The sequence below is a fragment of the Rutidosis leptorrhynchoides genome, chromosome 2, assembly GCF_046630445.1.
Source record: "Rutidosis leptorrhynchoides isolate AG116_Rl617_1_P2 chromosome 2, CSIRO_AGI_Rlap_v1, whole genome shotgun sequence".
Lineage (NCBI taxonomy): Eukaryota > Viridiplantae > Streptophyta > Magnoliopsida > Asterales > Asteraceae > Rutidosis > Rutidosis leptorrhynchoides.
In genome coordinates this window covers 432524315-432543143 of record NC_092334.1, presented here as the reverse complement: position 1 = coordinate 432543143, position 18829 = coordinate 432524315, and the positions used below count along the sequence as shown (strand labels likewise).

At 34.7% G+C, this 18829-nt stretch overlaps 1 non-coding gene across 1 annotated transcript; it reads left to right on the top strand.

Annotated features, from left to right (window-relative positions):
* The first annotated feature begins 18378 nt into the window (after positions 1 to 18378).
* Positions 18379 to 18485, top strand: LOC139895147 (small nucleolar RNA R71). The gene has a single exon (XR_011775612.1). It is a non-coding gene; the product is annotated as a small nucleolar RNA R71 (small nucleolar RNA).
* Positions 18486 to 18829: the final 344 nt, after the last annotated feature.

Genomic DNA, 18829 nt, shown 5'->3' with positions numbered 1-18829 from the left:
GGGGCACCTCCTCACAACCTCGTCTAACGATTCCCAAAAGAGTCTCTTTTCAGCTGCTCCCAGGCCCGCATGAGGTGCATAAGCGCTTATGACCGTGTAGGTCACCTCCTGGATAACTAACGTAACCGACATAATTCTATCACTCCGTCTACCCACCTCCACGACATTATTGTTATAGGGTGGGCCTATAATGATACCAACACCGTTTCTAGCTACTCTCGATCCCGAGAACCACAACTTGTAGTCCTTGACCTTAGCCGCCCCTCGACCCTTCCATCTAGTCTCGTGGACACACAAAATGTCCACTTTACGTTTGCGTAAAGTCTCCACTAGTTCATACCGTTTGCCGGTCAGAGTCCCCACATTCCAACTACCTGCTCTAATCCTAACCGGTTTCGCTAACCTATTTCCACTTCTAAGCCCTATGGACCTACCCGCCCCTGAACAAGAAGGACATGACCTCAAGTAACCATGAGAATGCCTAGTGTCTATCTTACCCTATGCAAGTCGAGTAAACCGCAACAAGTGAAAAAATAAAAAAAAATAAAAAAAATGCTACCTAAAATCAGCACAACCAAAAGTACACTAAAAAAAATATGGAATACCAGTTGTACCAAAATAACACAAATAAGATACAAACGAAGTGAGGAAATAAAGCAGTATGTTTCTATATTAATTTAATATTTAGTTTTATTATGTAAATATGGACTAAAATAAAAAGGTAATACACAAATGAAATAAATTAAAATATATACCAGTAAAATACCACCATACGTTAACAGTAGAATAGGATATAAATAATAGATACTCCGTATAAATATAGAAATACGTATAGATATAATAGTAGATATAATAAGGATATAGAAGAAAAAGCAATCTAATATGTAAACGGAAACAACAGCATAACATGAAAAGCAGATAGCACAAAAAAGGGAAAGAGGTAACCGGCCGGAAAAATTGATTTCCGGTAGTAAGCGGCGGTGACCGACGGGACCGAGTGGAGCCGTAGAACAGAAACGAAGTTGATTCCTCTGCGAAAAAACCGTCCCTGGCAAGATAGGTTGGCGGTGATATTCCACACGCCGTTAGTTCGTCGGAATAAACCCACCTCCGGCGGTTGCTCCTGGCGGCGCGTGGTAGCTCCGACACCGGCAAGGCTAGTTCGGTTAGGATCCTTAGGATATTACGAGTAAGATGGTGATGGTGGTGACTATTAATTCTCTACTATTGGATTGTTATATACAGGCAAAAATTTGGATGTGATATGATTCTTGTGAACGTTAAGTTTGTACGGAGAGAGAAAAATCAAACTTTAATTCAATTTCTATAACTATAACAATCTTATTTCGAGTGGAAATCTTACTTGAAATTGTTTTCGTGTCATGATTCTGCTTCAAGAACTTTCAAGCCATCCAAGGATCCTTTGAAGCTAAATCTATTTTTCTCATTTCCAGTAGGTTTATCCAAGTAACTTGAGGTAGTAATGATGTTCATAACATCATTCGATTCATACATATAAAGCTATCTTATTCGAAGGTTTAAACTTGTAATCACTAGAATATAGTTTAGTTAATTCTAAACTTGTTCGCAAATAAAAGTTAATCCTTCTAACTTGACTTTTAAAATAAACTAAACACATGTTCTATATCTATATGATATGCTAACTTAATTATTTAAAACCTGGAAACACGAAAAACACCGTAAAACCGGATTTACGCCGTCGTAGTAACACCGCGGGCTGTTTTGGGTTAGTTAATTAAAAACTATGATAAACTTTGATTTAAAAGTTGTTATTCTGGGAAAATGATTTTTATTATGAACATGAAACTATATCCAAAAATTATTGTTAAACTCAAAGTGGAAGTATGTTTTCTAAAATGGTCATCTAGACGTCGTTCTTTCGACTGAAATGACTACCTTTACAAAAACGACTTGTAACTTATTTTTCCGACTATAAACCTATACTTTTTCTGTTTAGATTCATAAAATAGAGTTCAATATGAAACTATAGCAATTTGATTCACTCAAAACGGATTTAAAATGAAGAAGTTATGGGTAAAACAAGATTGGATAATTTTTCTCATTTTAGCTATGTGAAAATTGGTAACAAATCTATTCCTACCATAACTTAATCAACTTGTATTGTATATTATGTAATCTTGAGATACCATAGACACGTATACAATGTTTCGACCTATCATGTCGACACATCTATATATATTTCAGAAGAACCATAGACACTCTATATGTGAATGTTGGAGTTAGCTATACAGGGTTGAGGTTGATTCCAAAATATATATAGTTTGAGTTGTGATCAATACTGAGATACGTATACAATGGGTCGTGGATTGATTCAAGATAATATTTATCGATTTATTTCTGTACATCTAACTGTGGACAACTAGTTGTAGGTTACTAACGAGGACAGCTAACTTAATAAACTTAAAACATCAAAATATATTAAAAGTGTTGTAAATATATTTTGAACATACTTTGATATATATGTATATATTGTTATAGGTTCGTGAATCAACCAGTGGCCAAGTCTTACTTCCCGACGAAGTAAAAATCTGTGAAAGTGAGTTATAGTCCCACTTTTAAAATCTAATATTTTTGGGATGAGAATACATGCAGGTTTTATAAATGATTTACAAAATAGACACAAGTACGTGAAACTACATTCTATGGTTGAATTATCGAAATCGAATATGCCCCTTTTTATTATGTCTGGTAATCTAAGAATTAGGGAACATACACCCTAATTGACGCGAATCCTAAAGATAGATCTATTGGGCCTAACAAACCCCATCCAAAGTACCGGATGCTTTAGTACTTCTAAATTTATATCATATCCGAAGGGTGTCCCGGAATGATGGGGATATTCTTATATATGCATCTTGTTAATGTCGATTACTAGGTATTCACCATATGAATGATTTTTATCTCTATGTATGGGATGTGTATTGAAATATGAAATTTTGTGGTCTATTGTTACGATTTGATATATATAGGTTAAACCTATAACTCACCAACATTTTTGTTGACGTTTAAAGCATGTTTATTCTCAGGTGAATACTAAGAGCTTCCGCTGTTGCATATTAAAATTTGGACAAGATTTGGAGTCCATGTTTATATGATATTGTGTAAAAACTGCATTCAAGAAACTGATTTCGATGTAACATATTTGTATTGTAAACCATTATGTAATGGTCGTGTGTAAACAGGATATTTTAGATTATCATTATTTGATAATCTACTTAAAGCTTTTTAAACCTTTATTTATGAAATAAAGGTTATGGTTTGTTTTAAAAATGAATGCAGTCTTTGAAAAACGTCTCATATAGAGGTCAAAACCTCACAACGAAATCAATTAATATGGAACGTTTTTAATCAATAAGAACGGGACATTTCAGTTGGTATCCGAGCGTTGGTCTTAGAGAACCAGAAAATTTGCATTAGTGTGTCTTATCGAGTTTGTTAGGATGCATTAGTGAGTCTGGACTTCGACCGTGTTTTCTTTAAAAATGATTGCTTAACATTTTTGTTGGAAACTATATATTATTAACATGTATATATTATGTGATATATTAATCTCTTAACATGTTTGATATTGTGTAATAGATGTCTACCTCTAGCACAAATCCCATTGACTCACCTAATAATAACGAAGAGTCGAATATATATTGAACTGATTCACAAGTTCCCGAAGAAGAACCGGAAGAAGAATCAGAACCGGAAGAAGAATCAGAACCGGAAGAGGAGGAATCGGAGGAGGAAATAGAGCCGGTGGGGGAAATAATAAAACGGTTAAGTAAAAGAAAATCCTCAACCAACCGACCAAGGTTAATTATGGTCAATGGTGTTTCCGCCAAGGAAGCAAAATATTGGGAGGATTACCAATTCTCCGATGAATCGGATTCCGACGAGAATTCCGATGATGTTATAGAAATTACCCCAACTGAATTTAAAAAGGCAAAAGAAAATAATAAGGGAAAAGGCATAAAAATAGAGAAATCTAATTCCAACCCCGATGAACTTTATATGTATCGTCAATCCCCGAGGTTTTTAGGTTATTACGAGACTGTTGGTCATTACGTAACCCTCGTCCCTTTGACGACGTTACAACACGCTGTCTTATCAACGGCCATAACGGTTATGTTCCACAAGACCAAGGATGGGAAGTAGTCCTAGTAAAACCAGAATGCATGACTTGTTTCTGGACGTATGAATTACGTGTCTTTATTGCCTTTGCTGAACGACTTGTGTACTAGCTAGAATTATCTTGACAACTATCTTGTATCAAAGTTATTGTGTGCTATATTTCATGCTTTATGTAAAATAAGCGGTATTGTAAGTTTGTAAAATATTGTATAAAAGTTTGAACGCGAAATATTATTATAATCAGTTTTTCATATAGAATTGTAGTAGTTAAATTGTATATTAGCTACTAAGTATGAACTTAACGGGTAGGTACTACCCGAATTTAAACTTATAAAACGCTAATATGAAGAAAAAGCTTTTATAAATGAGTTCATATTATGCTACGAAATACTATTAACTACTCTTAATATTCTGTATGATTAACTTGTTCCATTTGACTATTTTGAAGGAAATGGCACCGACTACTCGACACACCGTGAATATGAATGAAGAGGAATTCTGTACTTTTATAGCTTCAAACATAGCCGCAGTACAGGCTGCGCTACATACCAACAATAACCTTGGATCTAGCAGTACAGGAAATCGTGTAGGATGCACCTACAAAGAATTCACTGCCTGCAAACCTTTGGAATTTGATGGAACCGAAGGACCGATCGGATTGAAACGGTGGACCGAGAAGTTCGAATCGGTGTTTGCCATAAGTAAGTGTACTGAAGAGGACAAAGTGAAGTACGCTACGCATACCTTCACATGTTCTGCGTTAACATGGTGGAATACCTATCTAGAGCAAGTGGGACAAGATGATGCGTACGCACTACCGTGGTCAGCATTCAAGCACTTGATGAACGAGAAGTACCGTCCCAGAACCGAGGTCAATAAGCTCAAGACAGAACTTAGAGGGTTACGAACCCAAGGATTTGATATTACCACATACGAAAGACGATTCACAGAATTGTGCCTATTATGTCCGGGAGCGTTCGAAGATGAGGAAGAGAAGATCGACGCGTTTGTGAAAGGATTACCGGAAAGAATCCAAGAAGATATAAGTTCACACGAGCCCGCCTCCATACAACAGGCATGTAGAATGGCTCACAAACTAGTGAACCAGATTGAGGAAAGAATTAAAGAACAGACGGCTGAAGAGGCCAATGTGAAGCAAGTCAAAAGAAAGTGGGAGGAAAATGGTGATAAGAATCACCAATACAACAACAACAGCAATTACAATAATAATCGCAACAATTATCCCAATAATCGCAACATCAATCGCAACTACAACAAACGGCCCAACAACAACAACAACAACAACAACAACAACAGCAACTACAACAATCATCCCAACAACAATAACAACCACAACAACAACAACAATCAGAAGCAGCTATGCCAAAGGTGTGAAAAGTATCACTCGGGGTTCTGCACTAAATTTTGCAACAAGTGTAAAAGAAATGGTCATAGAGTGGCGAAGTGTGAGGTCTACGGAGCAGGGGTTAACAGAATGAAAGGAACAAATGGTGTCGGAACGAGTAATGGCGGAGCAAGTAGTGTCGGAGCAAGTTATGCCAATGTAGTTTGTTATAAATGTGGAAAATCGGGCCACATTATTAGAAATTGCCCGAACCAGGAGAACACGAATGGATAAGGCCGCGGAAGAGTTTTCAATATTAATACGGTAGAGGCACAGGAAGACCCGGAGCTTGTTACGGGTACGTTTCTTATTGACAATAAATCTGCTTACGTTTTATTTGATTCGGGTACGGATAGAAGCTATATGAGTAGAGATTTTTGTGCTAAATTAAGTTGTCCATTGACACCGTTGGATAGTAAATTTTTACTCGAATTAGCAAACGGTAAATTAATTTCAGCAGATAATATATGCCGGAATCGAGAAATTAAACTGGGTAGCGAAATATTTAAGATTGATTTGATACCAGTAGAGTTAGGGAGTTTTGATGTAATAGTTGGCATGGACTGGCTGAAGAAGGTTAAAGCAGAGATCGTATGTTATAAAAATTCAATTCGCATTGTACAAGAAGAAGGAGAACCCTTAATGGTGTACGGAGAAAAGGGCAACATGAAGCTACATCTTATTAGTAATTTGAAGGCACAAAAACTAATAAGAAAAGGTTGCTATGCTGTTCTAGCACACGTCGAGAAAGTACAAACTGAAGAAAAGAGCATCAATGATGTTCCCGTCGCAAAAGAATTTCTCGATGTATTTCCGAAAGAATTACCGGGACTACCTCTCTGTTGAATTTCAAATAGATCTTGTACCAGGAGCTGCACCAATAGCTCGTGCTCCTTATAGACTCGAACCCAGCGAGATGAAAGAACTGCAAAGCCAACTACAAGAACTATTAGAATGTGGTTTCATTCGATCAAGCATATCACCATGGGGAGCTCCTATTTTGTTTGTCAAGAAGAAAGATGGTACATTCAGGTTGTGTATCGACTACTGAGAGTTGAACAAACTTACCATCAAGAACCGCTACCCACTACAGAGAATCAACGACTTATTTGATCAACTACAAGGCTCGTCTGTTTATTCAAAGATTGACTTACGTTCCGGGTATCATCAAATGCGGGTGAAAGAAGATGATATTCCAAAGACTGCTTTCAGAACACGTTACGGTCATTACGAGTTTATGGTCATGCCGTTTGGTTTAACTAATGCACCAGCTGTGTTCATGGACCTTATGAACCGAGTGTGTGGACCATACCTTGACAAGTTTGTCATTGTTTTCATTGATGACATACTTATTTACTCAAAGAATGACCAAGAACACGGTGAACATTTGAGAAAGGTGTTAGAAGTATTGAGGAAGGAAGAATTGTACGCTAAGTTTTCAAAGTGTGCATTTTGGTTGGAAGAAGTTCAATTCCTCGGTCACATAGTGAACAAAGAAGGTATTAAGGTGGATCCGGCAAAGATAGAAACTGTTGAAAAGTGGGAAACCCCGAAAACTCCGAAACACATACGCCAGTTTTTAGGACTAGCTGGTTACTACAGAAGGTTCATCCAAGACTTTTCCAGAATAGCAAAACCCTTGACTGCATTAACGCATAAAAGGAAGAAATTTGAATGGAAGGATGAACAAGAGAAAGCGTTTCAGTTATTGAAGAAAAAGCTAACTACGGCACCTATATTGTCATTGCCTAAAGGGAATGATGATTTTGTGATTTATTGTGACGCATCAAAGCAAGGTCTCGGTTGTGTATTAATGCAACGGATGAAGGTGATTGCTTATGCGTCTAGACAATTGAAGATTCACGAGCAAAATTATACGACGCATGATTTGGAATTAGGCGCGGTCGTTTTTGCATTAAAGACTTGGAGGCACTACTTATATGGGGTCAAAAGTATTATATATACCGACCACAAAAGTCTTCAACACATATTTAATCAGAAACAACTGAATATGAGGCAGCGTAGGTGGATTGAATTGTTGAATGATTACGACTTTGAGATTCGTTACCACCCGGGGAAGGCAAATGTGGTAGCCGACACCTTGAGCAGAAAGGACAGAGAACCCATTCGAGTAAAATCTATGAATATAATGATTCACACTAACCTTACTACTCAAATAAAGGAGGCGCAACAAGGAGTTTTAAAAGAGGGAAATTTAAAGGATGAAATACCCAAAGGATCGGAGAAGCATCTTAATATTCGGGAAGATGGAACCCGGTATAGGGCTGAAAGGATTTGGGTACCAAAATTTGGAGATATGAGAGAAATGGTACTTAGAGAAGCTCATAAAACCAGATACTCAATACATCCTGGAACGGGGAAGATGTACAAGGATCTCAAGAAATATTTTTGGTGGCCGGGTATGAAAGCCGATGTTGCTAAATACGTAGGAGAATGTTTGACGTGTTCTAAGGTCAAAGCTGAGCATCAGAAACCATCAGGTCTACTTCAACAACCCGAAATCCCGGAATAGAAATGGGAAAACATTACCATGGATTTCATCACTAAATTGCCAAGGACTGCAAGTGGTTTTGATACTATTTGGGTAATAGTTGATCGTCTCACCAAATCAGCACACTTCCTGCCAATAAGAGAAGATGACAAGATGGAGAAGTTAGCACGACTGTGTTTGAAGGATGTCATCTCCAGACATGGAATACCAATCTCTATTATCTCTGATAGGGATGGCAGATTTATTTCAAGATTCTGGCAGACATTACAGCAAGCATTGGGAACTCGTCTAGTCATGAGTACTGCCTATCATCCACAAACTAATGGGCAGAGCGAAAGGACGATACAAACGCTTGAAGACATGCTACGAGCTTGTGTTATTGATTTCGAAAACAGTTGGGATCGACATCTACCGTTAGCAGAATTTTCCTACAACAACAGCTACCATTCAAGCATTGAGATGACGCCGTTTGAAGTACTTTATGGTAGAAAGTTCAGGTCTCCGATTTGTTTGAGTGAAGTGGGGGATAGACAGATTACGGGTCCGGAGATAATACAAGAAACTACCGAGAAAATCATCCAAATTCAACAAAGATTGAAAACCGCCCAGAGTCGACAAAAGAACTACGCGAACAGTAAAAGAAAAGATATAGAGTTTGAAATTGGAGAAATGGTCATGCTTAAGATTTCACCTTGGAAAGGCGTTGTTCGATTTGGTAAACGGGGGAAACTAAATCCAAGGTACATTGGACCATTCAAGATTATAGATCGTGTCAGACCAGTAGCTTACCAACTGGAGCTACCTCAACAACTCGCGGCTGTACATAACACTTTTCACGTCTCAAATTTGAAGAAATGTTTTGCTAAAAAAGATCTCACTATTCCGTTGGACGAAATCCAAATCAATGAAAAACTTCAATTCATTGAAGAACCCGTCGAAATAATGGATCGTGAGGTTAAGTGACTTAAACAAAACAAGATACCTATTGTTAAGGTTCGATGGAATGCTCGTAGGGGACCCGAGTTCACCTGGGATCATGAAGATCAGATGAAGAAGAAATACCCGCATTTATTTCCAGAAGATATGTCAACACCTCCAACTGCTTAAAATTTCGGGACGAAATTTATTTAACGGGTAGGTACTGTAGTGACCCGAACTTTTCCATGTTTATATATATATTAAATGAAATTGTTATTAACATGATTAAGTGTTTCCAACATGTTAAGCAATCGAACTTGTTAAGACTTGATTAATTGAAATAGGTTTCATATAGACAATTGACCACCCAAGTTGACCGGTGATTCACGAACGTTAAAACTTGTAAAAACTATACGATGGCATATATATGGTTATATATATAGTTAACATGATTTTATTATAAGTATGTATCTCATTAGGTATTTTAACAATGAGTTATATACATAAAAATGAGACTATTAATTTAAGAAACTCGAAAACGATATATATAACGATTATCGTTATAACAACGTCTTACTAGGTACATATGAATCATATTAAGATATTGATACACTTGGTTAATTATGTTAAATGATAAGTAAATATATTATTAAGTGTATTAACAATGAAATACATATGTAAAAATAAGACTACTAACTTAATGATTTCGAAACGAGACATATATGTAACGATTATCGTTGTAACGACATTTAACTGTATATATATCATACTAAGATATATTATATATCATAATATCATGATAATATAACAATTTAACATCTCATTTGTTATAATAAACAATGGGTTAACAACATTCAACAAGATCGTTAACCTAAAGGTTTCAAAACAACATTTACATGTAACGACTAACGATGACTTAACGACTCAGTTAAAATGTATATACATGTAGTGTTTTAATATGTATTCATACACTTTTGAAAGACTTCCAGACACTTATCAAAATACTTCTACTTAACAAAAATGCTTACAATTACATCCTCGTTCAGTTTCATCAACAATTCTACTCGTATGCACCCGTATTCGTACTCGTACAATACACAGATTTTAGATGTATGTACTATTGGTATATACACTCCAATGATCAGCTCTTAGCTGCCCATGTGAGTCACCTAAAACATGTGGGAACCATCATTTGGCAACTAGCATGAAATATCTCATAAAATTACAAAAATATGAGTAATCATTCATGACTTATTTACATGAAAACAAAATTACATATCCTTTATATGTAATCCTTACACCAACGACCAAAAACACCTACAAATACTTTCATTCTTCAATTTTCTTCATCTAATTGATCTCTCTCAAGTTCTATCTTCAAGTTCTAAGTGTTCTTCATAAATTCCAAAAGTTCTAGTTTCATAAAATCAAGAATACTTCCAAGATTGCAAGTTTACTTCCAAGTTTTCTAAATCCATTCCAAGTAATCATCCAAGATCAAGAAACCTTTGTTACTTACAGTATGTTATCTTTCTAATACAAGGTAATAATCATATTCAAACTTTAATTCAATTTCTATAACTATAACAATCTTATTTCGAGTGGAAATCTTACTTGAAATTGTTTTCGTGTCATGATTCTGCTTCAAGAACTTTCAAGCCATCCAAGGATCCTTTGAAGCTAGATCTATTTTTCTCATTTCCAGTAGGTTTATCCAAGGAACTTGAGGTAGTAATGATGTTCATAACATCATTCGATTCATACATATAAAGCTATCTTATTCGAAGGTTTAAACTTGTAATCACTAGAATATAGTTTAGTTAATTCTAAACTTGTTCACAAATAAAAGTTAATCCTTCTAACTTGACTTTTAAAATCAACTAAACACATGTTCTATATCTATATGATATGCTAACTTAATGATTTAAAACCTGGAAACACGAAAAACACCGTAAAACCGGATTTGCGCCGTCGTAGTAACACCGCGGGCTGTTTTGGGTTAGTTAATTAAAAACTATGATAAACTTTAATTTAAAAGTTGTTATTCTGGGAAAATGATTTTTATTATGAACATGAAACTATATCCAAAAATTATGGTTAAACTCAAAGTGGAAGTATGTTTTCTAAAATGGTCATCTAGACGTCGTTCTTTCGACTGAAATGACTACCTTTACAAAAACGACTTGTAACTTATTTTTCTGACTATAAACCTATACTTTTTCTGTTTAGATTCATAAAATAGAGTTCAATATGAAACCATAGCAATTTGATTCACTCAAAACGGATTTAAAATGAAGAAGTTATGGGTAAAACAAGATTGGATAATTTTTCTCATTTTAGCTATGTGAAAATTGGTAACAAATCTATTCCAACCATAACTTAATCAACTTGTATTGTATATTATGTAATCTTGAGATACCATAGACACGTATACAATGTTTCGACCAATCATGTCGACACATCTATATATATTTCGGAACAACCATAGACACTCTATATGTGAATGTTGGAGTTAGCTATACAGGGTTGAGGTTGATTCCAAAATATATATAGTTTGAGTTGTGATCAATACTGAGATACGTATACACTGGGTCGTGGATTGATTCAAGATAATATTTATCGATTTATTTCTGTACATCTAACTGTGGACAACTAGTTGTAGGTTACTAACGAGGACAGCTGACTTAATAAACTTAAAACATCAAAATATATTAAAAGTGTTGTAAATATATTTTGAACATCCTTTGATATATATGTATATATTGTTATAGGTTCGTGAATCAACCAGTGGCCAAGTCTTACTTCCCGACGAAGTAAAAATATGTGAAAGTGAGTTATAGTCCCACTTTTAAAATCTAATATTTTTGGGATGAGAATACATGCAGGTTTTATAAATGATTTACAAAATAGAAACAAGTACGTGAAACTACATTCTATGGTTGAATTATCGAAATCGAATATGCCCCTTTTTATTAAGTCTGGTAATCTAAGAATTAGGGAACAGACACTCTAATTGACGCGAATCTTAAAGATAGATCTATTGGGCCTAACAAACCCCATCCAAAGTACCGGATGCTTTAGTACTTCGAAATTTATATCATATCCGAAGGGTGTCCCGGAATGATGGGGATATTCTTATATATGCATCTTGTTAATGTCGATTACCAGGTGTTCACCATATGAATGATTTTTATCTCTATGTATGGGATGTGTATTGAAATATGAAATCTTGTGGTCTATTGTTACGATTTGATATATATAGGTTAAACCTATAACTCACCAACATTTTTGTTGACATTTAAAGCATGTTTATTCTCAGGTGAATACTAAGAGCTTCCGCTGTTGCATACTAAAATAAGGACAAGATTTGGAGTCCATGTTTGTATGATATTGTGTAAAAACTGCATTCAAGAAATTGATTTCGATGTAACATATTTGTATTGTAAACCATTATGTAATGGTCGTGTGTAAACATGATATTTTAGATTATCATTATTTGATAATCTACTTAAAGCTTTTTAAACCTTTATTTATGAAATAAAGGTTATGGTTTGTTTTAAAAATGAATGCAGTCTTTGAAAAACGTCTCATATAGAGGTCAAAACCTCGCAACGAAATCAATTAATATGGAACGTTTTTAATCAATAAGAACAGGACATTTCAATATATATACAGTTAAATGTTGTTACAACGATAATCATTACATATATGCCTTGTTTCGAAATCCTTAAGTTAGTAGTCTTGTTTTTACATATGTAGTTCATTGTTAATACACTTAATAATATATTTACTTATCATTTAACATGTTTAACAAAGTGTATCAATATCTTAATATGATTCATATGTACTTAGTAAGATGTTGTTATAACGATAATCATTATATATATCGTTTTCGAGTTTCTTAATTCAATAGTCTCATTTTTATGTATATAACTCATTGTTAAAATACTTAATGAGATACATACCTATCATAATAACATGTTAACTATATATATATCCATATATATGTCATCATATTGTTTTTTTTACAAGTTTTAACGTTCGTGAATTACCGGTCAACTTGGATGGTCAATTGTCTATATGAAACCTATTTCAATTAATCAAGTCTTAACAAGTTTGATTGCTTAACATGTTGGAAACACTTAATCATGTAAATAACAATTTCATTTAATATATATAAATATGGAAAAGTTCAGGTCACTACAAGTCTAACATCACGATTACTTCGGCTCAAATAAGCATAATAATAACTTAGTTACGATACATTAATTGAAAAATGAAGAACATAGCTTACAGTGATTATTTATCGCGTAGCGTTGCACGGACAGAGTTCCGACTTTAAAACTCGTAAAAACATTTCTTACAATAACCCAAATAAACCATAATTTATTATTAATCTTAAATTATAATTATAATTATAATATAAATATATTACATATAGAGATTGAGAGATTGGAAAAAGGTTGATGGATTCGGCAGAAGCTCGTGCCTTTTATAGGAGATTTCTGACTTTGGCTGCTCCGCGAGTGCGGTACTTTTGTGCCTTACAGCTCCGCGAGTGCGGAGCTTCGGATTCCAGCTCACCAATTTTTGGCCATTTGGTTGTCGACATAATTAATATATATATATATATATATATATATATATATATATATATATATATATATATATCATATTATATTCTTGTGCATAGTTAACTTGTAATTTTAGCTCCGTTGACTCGCGCGTTGGTGCTCGGTTCATGTCTTGATTCCGGATTTTTGAACGCTTTTTCGTATGCTTAGATAACTTGTACTTTGCGTATCGCGGCTTGTACTTTTGTCATTTTTAGACGTTTCTCATCAATAAATTGAACCACTTGGATTGTATCTTGTACATTTGAGCTTTTTGGTCATTTGCGTCTTCAAATTGTTGTTTTCTTCTTTTATCATCACACTTATTTATTTAAACGATTATTACTTAAAAATAGAATAATAGTAACTAAAAGCTTTACATATTGGAAGGATATTGCTATGAAATATATGTTCCTTTTTAGCATTATCAAATATCCCCACACTTGAACGTTGCTTGTCCTCAAGCAATACAGGACTTGAAAATAAATCACACTTCACTCGAATCACTTTTTTATTCTCACACTTTATACATCAGTGATTTTGATACGGCGGTATAAACAATGATAGTAACAATATGGTTTACAGTCACACATGACTATGAAAATTTAGATCCTTTAAGAAATTGGATCTTTATGAAAACATTTGATCTTTTGAAAATTCATTCTAGCTTTTACCCTAGATAAGTTTTCCAGAATAACCCTTCACCGGTGTTTGCAAAAATGTTTTTGTGGGTTGCGTGGGTTTTAGATTTTAAAATTTTAGCTTACAACTTACGGTTTTGTGTCACCCACTTGCTAACCTTGTATTAGGAAAGCACACGTCCAGTATACTTGCTCTGTATATTACCTTTCGGTAAACTACCGTCCGGTTGTAAAGAAAAGCGTTGAACAAGCAACTGTTAAGGCAATGTCTAATGACATGCTGATGTTCATAGTCCATAACGTATCGGATACAATTACTATCCTTTGTAGGAGAAATAGTAAAGATCACCCTATAATTTTTCGGTGTGGCACAAGGTCCTGTCTTCGACCATGCTATGCAACCACCGTTCTTACGGTTGACACCCGATTTGGTTCAGGTGACCTAATGAGTTCCGGTAAATTCTTAGGATTTTACGTTCAATGGTAATGAACGCAATGAAAATAGGTTTTCAGAAAACAAATCGATTTTAATTTTGATCAAAATATTTTCTCGTTCAAGCTCGAGTTTAGATATCATCGAATTCCATGAGTTTGTAATTCTTAATCTTTAAGGTCAATCTCAAGGATTGAGTAATATCTGGCTTAAAAGCTGACTTTTAATCTTTTAAGGAGATTATCCTTTCTGGGGGTCTGATTCATTAGTCTTATCAAGCTAATTTGCACGGCGCCCTCCCCATTTTACGAGACGGATCCTCTCATGGTTAGGATAAGTCTGACCACTTGGCGACCCTGTTTGATGTTGAGGTCCGTGGATTTCCTATTGATTTTAAAGATGACTTTTCTAGATTTTTCGTCAACCTACAGCTGGTCTGGACGACAACTTCTTGACCTAAATCAAGAAGCGCGTGTCTTTTTTGGAAGACTTTGCTTCCTTTTAATGATGGAATTGATTCATCTTGTAGATCCATCTTTCTTTCAAATATATTACAGTAATTCGGGTAAAACTGATTAATATCTTTCAAAACAAAAGTACCTGCAATAATCTTGTACAAAAATATGTGATATATGTCTTTCTTTGCCTTTTTATTCTCTTTTATTCTATTTTAAATGAATTCAAGCGTTTTAGGTTGTTTCTCAATTTATGTCCTTTCCGAGGTAACAATAATTTCGGTATTATCACCTAGTTTTATCGTTTATAAATATGTATAAACATGATTTTGAATTCATTTAATTGAAATTTTTTCAAATTTTCACAAAATTTGGCAATTAAACTAAGTGTAAACCTGAGAGAATTTATAACTCTTCCCGACACTTGAGATCATGCAATGCCCTCATTTGCATGAAATCAGACTATAATTATAAATTCATGAGGGTGATTAGTGTAGAAAAGTGATTAAAAATACAGAGTTTGCAAACATATTATTTTATATCACATTTGATATTTTGCGTCTTGTCGTCAAAATTAGTAGCTTTTGCTGAACTTTAATGTCAGTCTTTGAAAATGCGCTGTTTTACCCTGTTTTGTACATAAGATAAACTACAAACATATAATATATATATATATATATATATATATATATATATATATATATATATATATATATATATATATATATATATATATATATATTTATATATATATTATAAAACCTTTATTTATTAAAATAATTTAAATGAATAATTTTTTAAAATTTTATTTCCTTTTACTTTAGGTAGTTTCAGTATGTTTACCTAGTCCGTCCCTCGATAAAATTTAAAAATTTTCGTTTTTAAAGCGATTGTTTTAAAAGCAAAGATTTTTGGGTTTTTTAATTTTTTTTTTTTGGTATACTTTAGATCAATAAAATTAAAAATAATGATAACAAAATTTTTCGCCCCGCCCTCGGGTAAAGCAATTTCGGTTCAATGACCTAGTCTTTAATTTACGATGAATTTTAGAAATCATTTTTTTAAACTTAATGAAATAAAGTAAATTTTGTTTTAAAATCACGCAAAACTTAAATTTAAAAATGCATATAAATTTCATATAAAACCTATAAAACAAAAAATTTAGAATGGGGGGAGAAAACTAGTTCTTTAGTGTCTGCTAGCGGAAAAGACCAATCGAATTCCATTCTCGGTACTACACGAGAACAGAACAACTAACTCTAGACAATGTTTTCTTTTTAGAACATTTGAATCTCCCCACACTTAGGTAGCTGTGGTGTCGAAATTGTGATTAACTTCATTGTCAATTTCTCTTGGACCATAATCAACTTGCATATCTGTGACTTTTGCTTTAAGCCATTGGTCGGATTCCTGTGTAATATCCACAAATTCAACTAGTTTTGCCTTTTCTTTAAGCGATAGATTGGATACTAACCGGTTACATAACTTAAAGTTCCCCTTGGTTCTGGCATCACGGATCCGTTTAATAAGTTTCTTCATTGAACTGTTAATAACGGGGTCATTTAATTTCGTATCAACAACGGGGTTCTTTGTTATCAAGTCATCATTAGGTGTTACTTCATCTTCCCCACAATTAGGCGTTTTATTATTGTTAAGCACTACCGTTGGAGTTGGTAAAACAATATGCTTCTTATAGATCATTTTTATTGGTTCAACGGTTTTGGTTGGTGGAGATTTAGACTTTCGACTCATAAAGGTGATCGATTTTTCACCATCACTAAGTGTCATTCTACCCTCTCATACATTCATGAACGCCTCGATGGACGCTAAAAATGGTCGACCTAAAATTAGAGGAATGTTTGAGTCCTCTTCTATGTCAATGACAATAAATTCGACTAGAAAGGTTAAATTACCTACTTGAACGGGTAAGTTGTCAGCAATTCCAACTGGGTGCTTAATGGTTTGATCAAAGAGTCTAACACTCATTTTCGTTGGACTTAACTCACCTACTCCTAATCTCTTATATAATGAAAGAGGCATAACACTCACACTCGCTACTAAATCTGCTAGTGCATCATACATGACACAATCACTAAGTAGACAAGGAACAATAAATTCACACGGATCACCAAACCTTGGTGGAATTTTTGGTGGAACTGTTTTCACCGGGTTTATTTTTACGGTTTTTGTTTCATGTACCTTCTTATTCTTCTTCTTCTTTCCAAAGGTATCACATACTTTATTACCTATCATTTGCTTATACTCAACTCCTTTCTTGGAAACGGGATGGGTGGTCTGTATGGTGCCACCACTGGCTTTACATACTCGGGTGGTGGTGGTGGTGTTGTAACTTCTTCATTGTTACTCACATCGAATACCTTCTCATCTTCTGATGCTGATTTTTCAGAATTTGTTGAAACCATATTAACATTTTCATTCCGAGGATTTACTTCAGTATTACTCGGTAGCTTTCCTTGTTCCCTCTCACTCATCATGCTAGCAAGAGTACCTACGTGTTTTTCTAGATTCAAAATGGAAGCTTGTTGAGTTCTTAATGACTGATCAAACCTCTCGTTTGTTTGGGTTTGAGATGTAATAAATTGTGTCTGAGATTCCATTAGCTTTGCCATCATTTCTTCCAGATTTGGCTTTTTCTCTTCGGTTTGTTGTGGTGGTTTATACAAGCTAGGTATTTGTTGATTGAAAGTGTTGTTTTGAGTTGGTTGGTTATTCGGACCTTGTTGGTTGTACGAGTTATTGTTGTGTCCATTTGGATTGTAAAGAATGTTTTGATTTCGATTAAAGTTTGGCCTTGGCGGTTGATAATTATTTTGATAATTATTTCCCGGCCTTTGGTTCATGTAGGAAACATTCTCACGTTGTTCCATCGTTTGTTCAATGTGACAATATTTCGTTAAGTGTGGTCCACCGCATTGCTCACAACTGATTCGTATTGCGTGAATATCTTTAGTCATCTTTTCCATTCATCTTTCGAAAGCATCTATTTTTGCGGAAACGGAATCAAAGTCATGGCTAGAATCGGCTCTAGCCACTTTAGATGAACGAAAGATATCTTTTTTCTGGTGTCACTCATGTGAGTGGGAGGCTGTGTTATCAATAATTTTGTGAGCTTAGGTTGCGGTTTTCTTCATAATGGAACCACCAGCTGCTATGTCGATGTCTTTTCGTGTAGCAACGTCGACACCTTGGTAGAATATTTGCACTATTTGATAAGTATCTAAACTGTGTTGAGGACATCCTCTCAACAACTTTCCGAATCTTATCCACGCCTCATATAATGTTTCATTTGGCTTTTGCGCGAACGTAATAATTTCTCCTTGAAGTCTCACGGCTTTAGATGCCGGAAAGAATCTTTTAAGAAATTTCTCAACTAAAACATCCCATGTGTCAATCGCTCATTCGGGTAACGATTCTAACCAATCTTTGGCTTCTCCCTTTAAAGTCCAGGGAAACAACATGAGATAGATCTGTTCATCCTCAACTTCTCTGATTTTAAATAGAGTATAGATCCTATTAAAGGTTCGAATATGTTCGTTTGGATCTTCTTTTGGCGTACCACTATATTGGCACTGATTAGTTACCATGTGTAGGATTTGTCCTTTGATTTCATAATCTGGCGCATTAATGTCTGGTCGAATAATGGCGTGACCTTGGCCAGTGCGTGTGGCTC